This window comes from Rosa rugosa, chromosome 5 (genome assembly GCF_958449725.1).
Source record: "Rosa rugosa chromosome 5, drRosRugo1.1, whole genome shotgun sequence".
Classification (NCBI taxonomy): domain Eukaryota; kingdom Viridiplantae; phylum Streptophyta; class Magnoliopsida; order Rosales; family Rosaceae; genus Rosa; species Rosa rugosa.
Genome location: NC_084824.1, coordinates 48075133 through 48084346, shown reverse-complemented (window position 1 = coordinate 48084346; position 9214 = coordinate 48075133). Strand labels below are relative to the sequence as shown.

The window sequence follows — 9214 nt, the reverse complement described above, 5'->3', positions numbered from 1 at the left end:
CGCCTGACGTGCGGTCGCCTGGACGGCGAGCTCTCCTTTCTGGCTGGCGGAAGTGTTCTCTCCTTGGTAATTCTGCAAAAAACACTGGGCTCAGAAACCCCTATTGCTGAGCTCGCTTGCTTTCGCAAACTACGAGGGGCCACTAATGGCTTGGCAGCAAGTGCTTCCATCTCCCTCTGATACTGCTCAGGCGATTTGACCAATTGTGAAGGTTTGATCAGGCCCTGGTCTAAAGCCTCGAGCGCGCGCTTGGCTTCCCCAAACCTGCGCTGCAGTTTTCACTTTCTGGAAGGACTTATCTCCACTGCCTTCCCCTTCTCCCTGGTGTACCACCTCCCTTCCTTGATGGTAGCGGTTGAAGCCGGTGGGATGTAGGGTTTTGTCAGAATGTCTTTGTGCTTGTTGGCAGCCTTCGCCTCTGTCTGCTGATCAACCGTAGCTGCCCTCAGCTTTTTAAACAGATTGGAGTCCTTTGTAGGTGACCCCATTTCCTCCCTTTCTCTCGGGCTGGAAGGTTGATAGTTTCGCGATGGCGAAGCCCACTTGATGGGCGGGAGAGAGCCAAAACGAAATGTCTGCTCGACCTCTTCGTGCGACACTTGGATGCCACACTCTTCCTTGCACCGCGAGCATAACACTACGGGCGAGGCCTGACCAAATGGTTTAGCCTTCTTCTGGGCAGGGGCCTCGTTAAGCTCTCCTTCTCGCCCCTTTGTGTTCAAATCCAGGGTTGGTTTCCTCTGGTTCTGCTTGGTCCAGTTCACATCGACCATGTTGATCCCCGTATCAGGAAAAAGGTTTAGGTCAACAAGCGCTGCTGCAGTTACTGGAGCCTCCACTTGAAGACTACCGTTATTGAGCCATACCTGAATCTGGTCCTTGAGCTTCACACAGTCAGCTGTATTATGGTTCCACAAGTTATGGAATTTACAATACTTCTTTCCTTTCAGCTGATCTGGTCGAGGGAAAGGTCCAAAGTCGGTCTTCACCATCTTCGCGGCGATCATCTCATCTAGAATCTCGTGTGCCTTGTTGGCATCATATGTATACGCCGCGAACTCAGGTTTAGTGAAGGCCATCGATTTGAGCTTGACAGGTTCCTTGGAGATTTTCAGTTGCTTCAAGGCTGGGTTCTTTCTCCCTGTCAGTTCATAAGCAGCGATGTCGCTCTCATCTTCCTCATCGTCCTCCTGAACCAAATCCTCACTATGATAGTTATAGTAAGGATCATACGTAGCCGGCTGGTAGCTCAGGGCCGCTATGGTGCGATTTTTCCCGGGTACATACGTCCCTCTGGACGCATTCTTCCTGGCGTCAGTTTCTCTGAGGAGATGTTCGAAGCTTCCCACCTCTGTGATGAGCTCTCCCATTGACTGAATCATGCTTCCATGCTGCTTCTTTCGCTGGCGCGGCTCTAAGCCTTTGATCGCCAACTTGATCAACTCTTTCTCCCGCAGGATCACATTCAGTTTGGCCTTCTGAATCTGGAAGCGCTGAAGGTAGGCCACAGCGGACTCTGTGGGCTGTTGGGCCATCTGGGTGAGAGAAGCCAAGTCTACCTCAGGCTCTGTGGCCCCAAAAGTCTCTCGGAAGAGCTTTTCCATTGCAGGCCAATCTGCCACAGTTCCTGGTTGCAGTTTGGAGAACCACCTAAAGGCAGCCCCTGATAGAGAAGTACCAAAGATCCTGCACTTGAGGATGTCGTCATTCTGGTACTGGCCGCATTGTACCCTAAACCTGGCCAGATGAGTTGCCGCATTCTCGGTATCCTCCCCTGAAAAGGTAGCAAATATGATGTTTTTATAACCCCTGGGGAAAGGCGCGAGCATTATGTGCGGTGGGAAAGGTCCCTCATAGACCCCATCCATCTGGGCCCTAGGGTTAGCCTGTCTGATCATCTCCTCTACCTCATCTCGTCTCACATACTCTGGACCCGGAGGAGGAGGAGGTGGTATTGCCATTGTATGGCGAACAGGCTGCGCAGGTATTGCTTGGTTTACCGTCGCTGTCCCTTCTCCTATCTGCACAACGCGGGTTGCAACTGGTTGTTGAATAGTCACTGCTGGCATAGGCATCTCTTTTGCCAAAGCTGTTATCTTGATCGGGTTACCAGCCTGGTCAATTCCATAATAGCTTCCTGGCAGCTCTTGGTATACATTCTCTGCCCCATCGCTGTCGTACTGAATGAACACAGAGGGGTCGGACGAAGTGTCAGCATTTTTCGATGCTTGCTGCTTCTGTCTGGCGGTCTGTCCACCTGACGGTGTGGTTTTTTCCTTGCTGCCGCCAATAACCAAAGCTCGCTCCTTATCTCTCACTTGCGTGGTAGCAGTGGTCGCGGCAGGTGTAGCGGTACTGCTGCTACCCTTTTCCCGCTGATTTGGCGGTACATATTTACCTGAACCAGATGGTTGGCCCAGGGAACCAAGGATAGCGTTAGGATCTCCTAACGTCTTATTCAACACTTCTTTAGCTTGGTTCAACTCAGCTCTTTGCATGGCCACCTCGGTTGCGAGAGTTGCTCCATCTTTGCGAAGACCTGCCATATCTGATGCTGTTTGCTTGGTATGATTCGCCAGAGCATCAATGATCTTTTTCTGCTGCTGACTCTGGGCATCTGCGATGCTTATAGCTTGAGCTTTCAATGCATTCTCAGTTTGCGACATCAGTTGCTCAGTTTCCATAGCTTGTTGGGAAATACGCTGGTTTATTTCGCGTAAGATTCTATCTGTTTTCGCGTTCTCCCTTTTCAGATCAGCAGCCATCTTCTTGCGATGGTTTTCAATGTTTTCCGAGATGATCGCGCATGCAACCTCGACGGTCGCTCCCTCTGGAATAGGCTTCTCAACGAAATCCTCTGATTCTTCACTCCCCACCGTATTGGAGACAGGGGTAACGACAGGCTCACTGGCCTGATCAGTGATGACAGTCTGACCCTCAGTAGCGGTCGAGTGACTCTCTCCCTGTTCAGTTGACATATCGGAGAACTGGGGACAAAGAGAGAATATTTGAATTACTTGTTCTTCTGACAGACCACGACAATCCGCGCGAGGATGCGGTTTGTAACTGGAGGTCTTGTGTTTTGAGCAGTTAGCGTAGCCCTTTTTGTAAGGGTTTTCGCTTGACTTCCCAATGGCTAACGTTCACGAAGAGACACTTAGTTGGTCCCACTGGGCGTGCCAAAATGTTTGGCTCCAAAACCAGTTGGCTTGCAAACTGTCTCTTTTGAGCGAGCCGACTGCGAGCGCAACCGCCACCGTTACTGCCAGCGAAGCAAGGGTAACGCCCTCGCAACCCAGCGAAGCTAAAGTCACGCTTTAGCGCAACCCGTGCTTTCTCCCAACTTCCCAGTGATTGCTCTGCTTAGTCTACAACACTAAGTATCGATTCGGTGAACGCAAGAGACCACAACCAAAGTCCTTATCCGCAAGGCAAAAGTCCTTTTCCGAAAGGCTAGAGAAGAACCCTGTGACGAGGTTGGTGCTCTCCTCGTCCACAGCGCTTGAAGAAGAAGTCAGGTCAAGGGACTACCCCAACGACTGCACCCCGCGGTGCTGGCACGCCTGCGCAATCACTCGCTCAAAAGAGACAGTTTGCAAGCCAACTGGTTTTGGAGCCAAACAGAAACAATCCAGTTCAAGGTGCATGAACCACAAGAAAGTTCAGCTATTACAAAACAACCACTCCTTGGCCAATTCAACTAAAGATGAAATAAGAATTTCTAGTCATGCTCTTGCATTGAACTTGAACAAGACTATTTGATAAACTACCAGAAACCAACACAATCAACAGAGAATATGAAATGTGCAGACGAAAGTTGGGCTGTTAATCACTAATGAAAACGATAAGAAAATGGAATAAAACTCAAATGAAGGGGTGTTCTAGAAATTGAAACAGAAATAGAAGGAGGGGGTGTGGTTTGTAAAAATGGGGGTGTGAAACCTTTTTCACAAAACAGCGGAGGGTCTTCAGTACACGGCCGTTGATGTACACGGCCCATGTGCTGCACACGTGATGCCAAAATTAATGGACGGCGTTAGTGGATAGGAGTTAGTGAACAAAAACACGCGGAAGACCGAAAAGTGTGAACGCAGTAAATCAAATAAAGTTTTACCATACACCTTCGGATTCGATCCGGACGCTCTCTCTCCAAGAACAACAGTCATTCGCCTTCGACCCTCTCTCCCACTCCAGAATCCTCAAGCGCTCTCCAGTCTCCACTTCTCGCGCATCAACCCTCTTCTCCCCAACTTCATCGTCATCGGCGGAGTTCCCGACTCCGATTCGTGAAAGCTCGGTCCTCCTCTCCCTCTCGCTAACCCCGACAACCCCAATATCATATAAAGGTTACAAGTCATCGGCGTTAGTTTTGTATTGAAACCGTACAATTTAATTGGAAATTGGGGGTTTCGAATTTGCAGTTGACTCCGACATAGTAGTGAAGCCGATTGAAGGATTCGTCGTGTTGGTGACGGTCAGTTGGTTGGTGAAGGTAACCATCAATGATGCAAAAGTGTTTATATATTGGTTAAATGAAAGCCATCTTCAAATTTTTCTTCTTCATTTCGATTCCCTATAATCTTATTTAGTTTCACATTATCAAGGCTTTTGACTCTTTTTCAATTGCAATTGAATAATTAGGGATTTGATTACAGAAACTGCATGCTCCTCTTTACATGTTAGAATAGCTCTTTAGTTCTGCTGGGAGAGTTTTATGCTAGTTGTAGGCTTGTAGCTATTTGAACCCCAAATATTATGAATTAGAGAATGTTTGATATTGCCAGCAATCCAAACTCTGGGTTGGTTTGTGTAGGCTGGGAATTGAAGGTTTTTTTGACAAATTAGTTTGATTTGTGTAGGCTGGTGGTCGCCGTCGTTCAAAATCGGCTCATCTTCGATCTGGTCCAGGAGCTGACCTTCCCTCTCGCCAGATTATTGAAACCCCAAGGTCAATGCTTCTCTCAGTTTGAATACTAGAAGCAGCGGTTCCAATTGGCTTCGCTTTTCTTGGGGTTGGAGTTGGGGGTGGGGGATAACAACGGTGGATCAGATACTGCTGCGCTTTTAATAATAATGGAGTAGCCTTGAATAGTGCGGTGGCAGGCAGCCACAAAAAAGTATTGATTTTGATGAAGAATTTGGAGATGAATATCAGGTCAGTTATTAGTAATTGTCTACTCATTCCTTGGCTAATTTGAGATGAATATCAGGTCAGTTACTATCTGTAAGTCTTGCTCAAATTACTGTCTGTAATTTGAGATGAATATCAGGTCAGTTATTGACTAATAATCTGATTATTCTCTCAGTATTAAATGTTCAATGAATAATAGTTTCACTAATGATTATGAATTAGATTACAGGAAAATACTTGTTTCCTTAATCCTGTTATGAGCTCAAAATTACTTGCGTCACTTCTACTTCATATTAATATCCTAGTTTAAAGCACTATTTTTACTGGAACAATCCCTTTTTTAGTGGTAGACTCATATTAGGTATGCCTTTGTGTCCCCTCTGTTGTTTCTAAAGCTCCTTTTCTGATGTACAAGAGTTATTTCTGCCCCTTATTATTGCTTTTGGGCAATTTTTGGCCCTTTTTTGTAATTAAGGAAAAAAAAAAACTAAAAAACTTAGAAAATCTTTGGCGCTAAATAAGATTTGAGGGAATATTTATGCTATATAAAGTAGCTCAAATGAAACATAAGGTAATCATAAATATAGAGGAGATAAGCATAAATTTTGACCTCAGCCACCCATAGAGACGGAATGTGTTCTGTTGTTTGTGCATCTTGCATTAGTGTCTTGTTTAGCTGTTTGTGCTATTCTACTGAATAATTTTTCCTGTCTTGCTAAAACTGTTTGACGTAGATGCTACTGGATTGTGTAGGATACAGAGGACAATGATGTGTTTACTTATTAGTCAAGGGAAGCTTCTTTTATAGCATAAGAAATAAATATTATGCTTTTGTTCAATATGTGCTGTAGTTTTTATCTTCTGCTTCCCTCTTCCCATGAATATTGCAGTAGGAAGTACGAAAATAAAACAGGTTCTGTAATAAGCATATTAGTTCTGCTAATATTTTTCACGCTTCCTGCCGGTATTCATAAAGTACTTGGCTAATGGAACTTCCCATAAATCTTTTTCAATTGATCCTGGTTGTTACTCTATTCTCCAGTCTGCTAAGAAATGGAGAAATCTTAATATTTCCTAAATTGTCACCACCATTCAACAATATTGGATTAGTTGGTGTAAGTACTTTATTTTAACATTCTGTTGCTGAGGTGCATTTGTTGAACAGTTGGACTTTTTTTATATAAAAAAATTAAGTCAATCTACTAAGTTGAATGTTGGAATTTGTTGTGGTTAAATGTATGGTTGTTCTCACTGTGTTTGATAATTTGGCTTATATCTTTTCTTAGACCATCTTTCAATAATGTAATTTGACTGCACTCACTCTTCAATATGGGCAGCATCACATTCTATGATTGTTGTCATTGTGCCCAAGTCTTTGCAACAACTGGGCTGTAATCTGATATGATTGTTGTCATTGTGCTCAAGTCTTTGCCAGCTTGTATTATAGACCCCATCCTAAGTGGATTTTCTGTGCTAGCATACATCCTTTTTTATTTTGGAAAACTTTTAGCGTCAGTATTTCAAGCTTCCAAACTTCACTATGATTCTGCCTACGTAGTGCATAAAGTTATTGTTTCAAGCTTTCTTTTCTTCATGATTGGATGGGAGTCTGCTATATATCGTCAGCTTATGTTTATAATTGAAATTCTGACATTTGAAATTCATAATTTCTCTGAATCAGAGTTTGGTAATGCTCGGGAGACTTGATCCGGCTGGTCACAATGCATGTTTGGGTAGTGAAACAACATGGACTTCAAGCAATCAGGTCTTGCGGAGATGATAAAAAGAACAGATGAAGGAGCTCTCATCAGTTTGCCTACCATAGCTGAAGGAGTAGGTTCACCCTGGATCAGGACATTAAGAAGAAACTCGATGGAGATTCTGAATCAATACTTAGTTGTGTACTATGAAATACTTATGGTCTTTGTTGTGTACCATGAGAATGCATTACAATTTGGGATTGGTATGTACAATTTGGTATTAGAGGTTCAGTTAATTTTGGGTTTTCTTGTTCGCATGTTTGAAGAATTTTGGAGCAGTTGCTAAGAAAATTTCTTCTTGTGAAGAAGATTCAACTCTTCTATTCAGTGAGGGTAATACAGAGGGATTCTGTTAATTTTCTCATTTGAAGCATAAGAAAATACCTGAAGTCAAAGAGCAATTTGGTTGTTTGTGTTCCTTCTATCTAATCATGCTGCACCAAACATGGCTTAAACTAGCTCCCCTTTTTCTTTTGATGTGTTAAACATCAGTAACTTCATAAATATACAGCGGTAGAACTTTTGCTCTCTAAGAGTGAGATACATCAAGACATTATTACCCACATAAACATAGGTATGGTGTAACAAACACTATGGCCAGCTGATGCATTCTTGTAAAAAACATGTACACTAAATAGTAAATACTACCACATGAAGTTTCATCCACTTACATTCTCTGATTCTCATAAGTAGTTCACCAAAAGCAGGTCTCCTCCACAGGCATTAAAGGAGTCCTACAAAGAGGGCATGTAATGTTCCAGTAGTTCCACCACTTCTCCAAGCAATCTTTAGGAAAACATGGCCACAAGTTAAGTGGTTTATCTCAGATTCTAGTTGGCACTCAATCTCCTCGGTGTAACTGCCTGAGGAAGAAGATGGAGCTCAAATGATTCTGAGGGGTCTTCAATGTATTCTTCTGATGGGGTTGAAGATGGTGACTAGGAATTGAGTCGCGTAAAGATGAAATGTCACCGATTTCTTTGAATTTAGACAGTAGTTTGGTTTACAAGGAAACATATGTTTGGTTTGGCAATGGCTTTAAACTAGGAGTTTAATAGTGTTCTTTGACCTGAGCTTAGCATGAGAGGACATGTATCAACAAATAACCATAATACAATGCCTACTAATCCGGTGAAACAAACAGCTCTCATATGCAAAACTTGGACTAAATTGGGAAGCATTATTGCTAGAGCATTATGTAAAACACCATATACTAAATTGGCATCACTAAAACCCCCGGGGGGGGGGGGGGGGGGGGGGGGGTCAATGTATTCACATCATAAGAAGTGTTGTCATATAGAAGTGCCAGAATTTAACCCTTCAAGTCGCCATGACAATACCAGATGCAAATCATCAATCCAATTCAAAATATGAGGAAATTTATTAATTTTCCATAGTTGATTTAAACTGGGAAGACATTTTATACCATTTGTGCCTTTCATGAAACACCCAACCATTGAGACCAAGCGATGTTCAATTTTTAGGGGACTGGATCACTGGTGGGGGAACAAATTGTGCCATTCCTTTTCCTTGTAGTTGTCGTCCAACCAGCAGCTAGCACTGCTAGGCAGCCAACCAAAAACATTAGTGCTCTTGCGCTCGCTGCTTGTATCCCCCTCCTTAACCTGTGAAAAACGGAAGCACCGCATCAAATTCAGAATAGAGAAATATTAGGATCACCCAATAGACCATTCCAAGAATGAAACAAATACCATCAATTATAAAAGACTATCAATCTATAGCATCTCCTGAGATGTTTGACAGTGCAGAATTGAGTATAAGAGTGAAGGTTTAAAGGAGGGTCTTCCATAAAACCGAGGTTGCAAGAGAGACAGAGAAGGTAGAGATTTTTGAGAGAGGGTGCTGGGCTCGGTGGATAGATTCATGCACTAGTGTGTGAACAATTTTTGTTTTGTTTACATAAGAAATGAGAGCTGTTCAGTTCGTATATATATGGCTGGGGCTGGCCTGGGGAAAATATTTGGAGGGAATCTCAAGTTTTCTTCAAATTTTGGGAGGGCCTTTTCAATTTTGGTGGATACTTCTCTTTAGATGAAGGCGGGTAAGCTTCCCTGTTCCCTCCCGATGAGATTTGTAAGTGAATACGTGTCAATTAAACTCTCTGTTATTAGCTTAAAAATTAATTAAGTTGTAATCTCTCTCTAATACTAAATGTTATTCACGACAAAGTTTAGTTTTTTTTTTTTTTTTTTGAATAATTTTATTTATTTGTACCTTTTTTTTTTTTTGAAATAGGGCCAGTACGGCTGCCCTTAAGCCTTGATCATTAATGAAACCGCAGAATACATGGGGGGGACATTGT

The 9214-nt window shown here is 43.2% G+C and overlaps 1 long non-coding RNA gene across 2 annotated transcripts; it reads left to right on the top strand.

The window, feature by feature from the left end:
* Positions 1–4104: 4104 nt before the first annotated feature.
* Positions 4105–7255, top strand: LOC133710997 (uncharacterized). Of its 2 annotated transcripts, none has more exons than XR_009846999.1 (3): positions 4105–4492; positions 4860–5155; positions 5885–6806. It is a non-coding gene; the product is annotated as an uncharacterized LOC133710997 (long non-coding RNA). The 2 variants fall into 2 exon arrangements; XR_009846998.1 differs by lacking the exon at positions 5885–6806 and adding an exon at positions 6813–7255 and having other exon boundaries at positions 4109–4492.
* The last annotated feature ends 1959 nt before the right edge of the window (positions 7256–9214 follow it).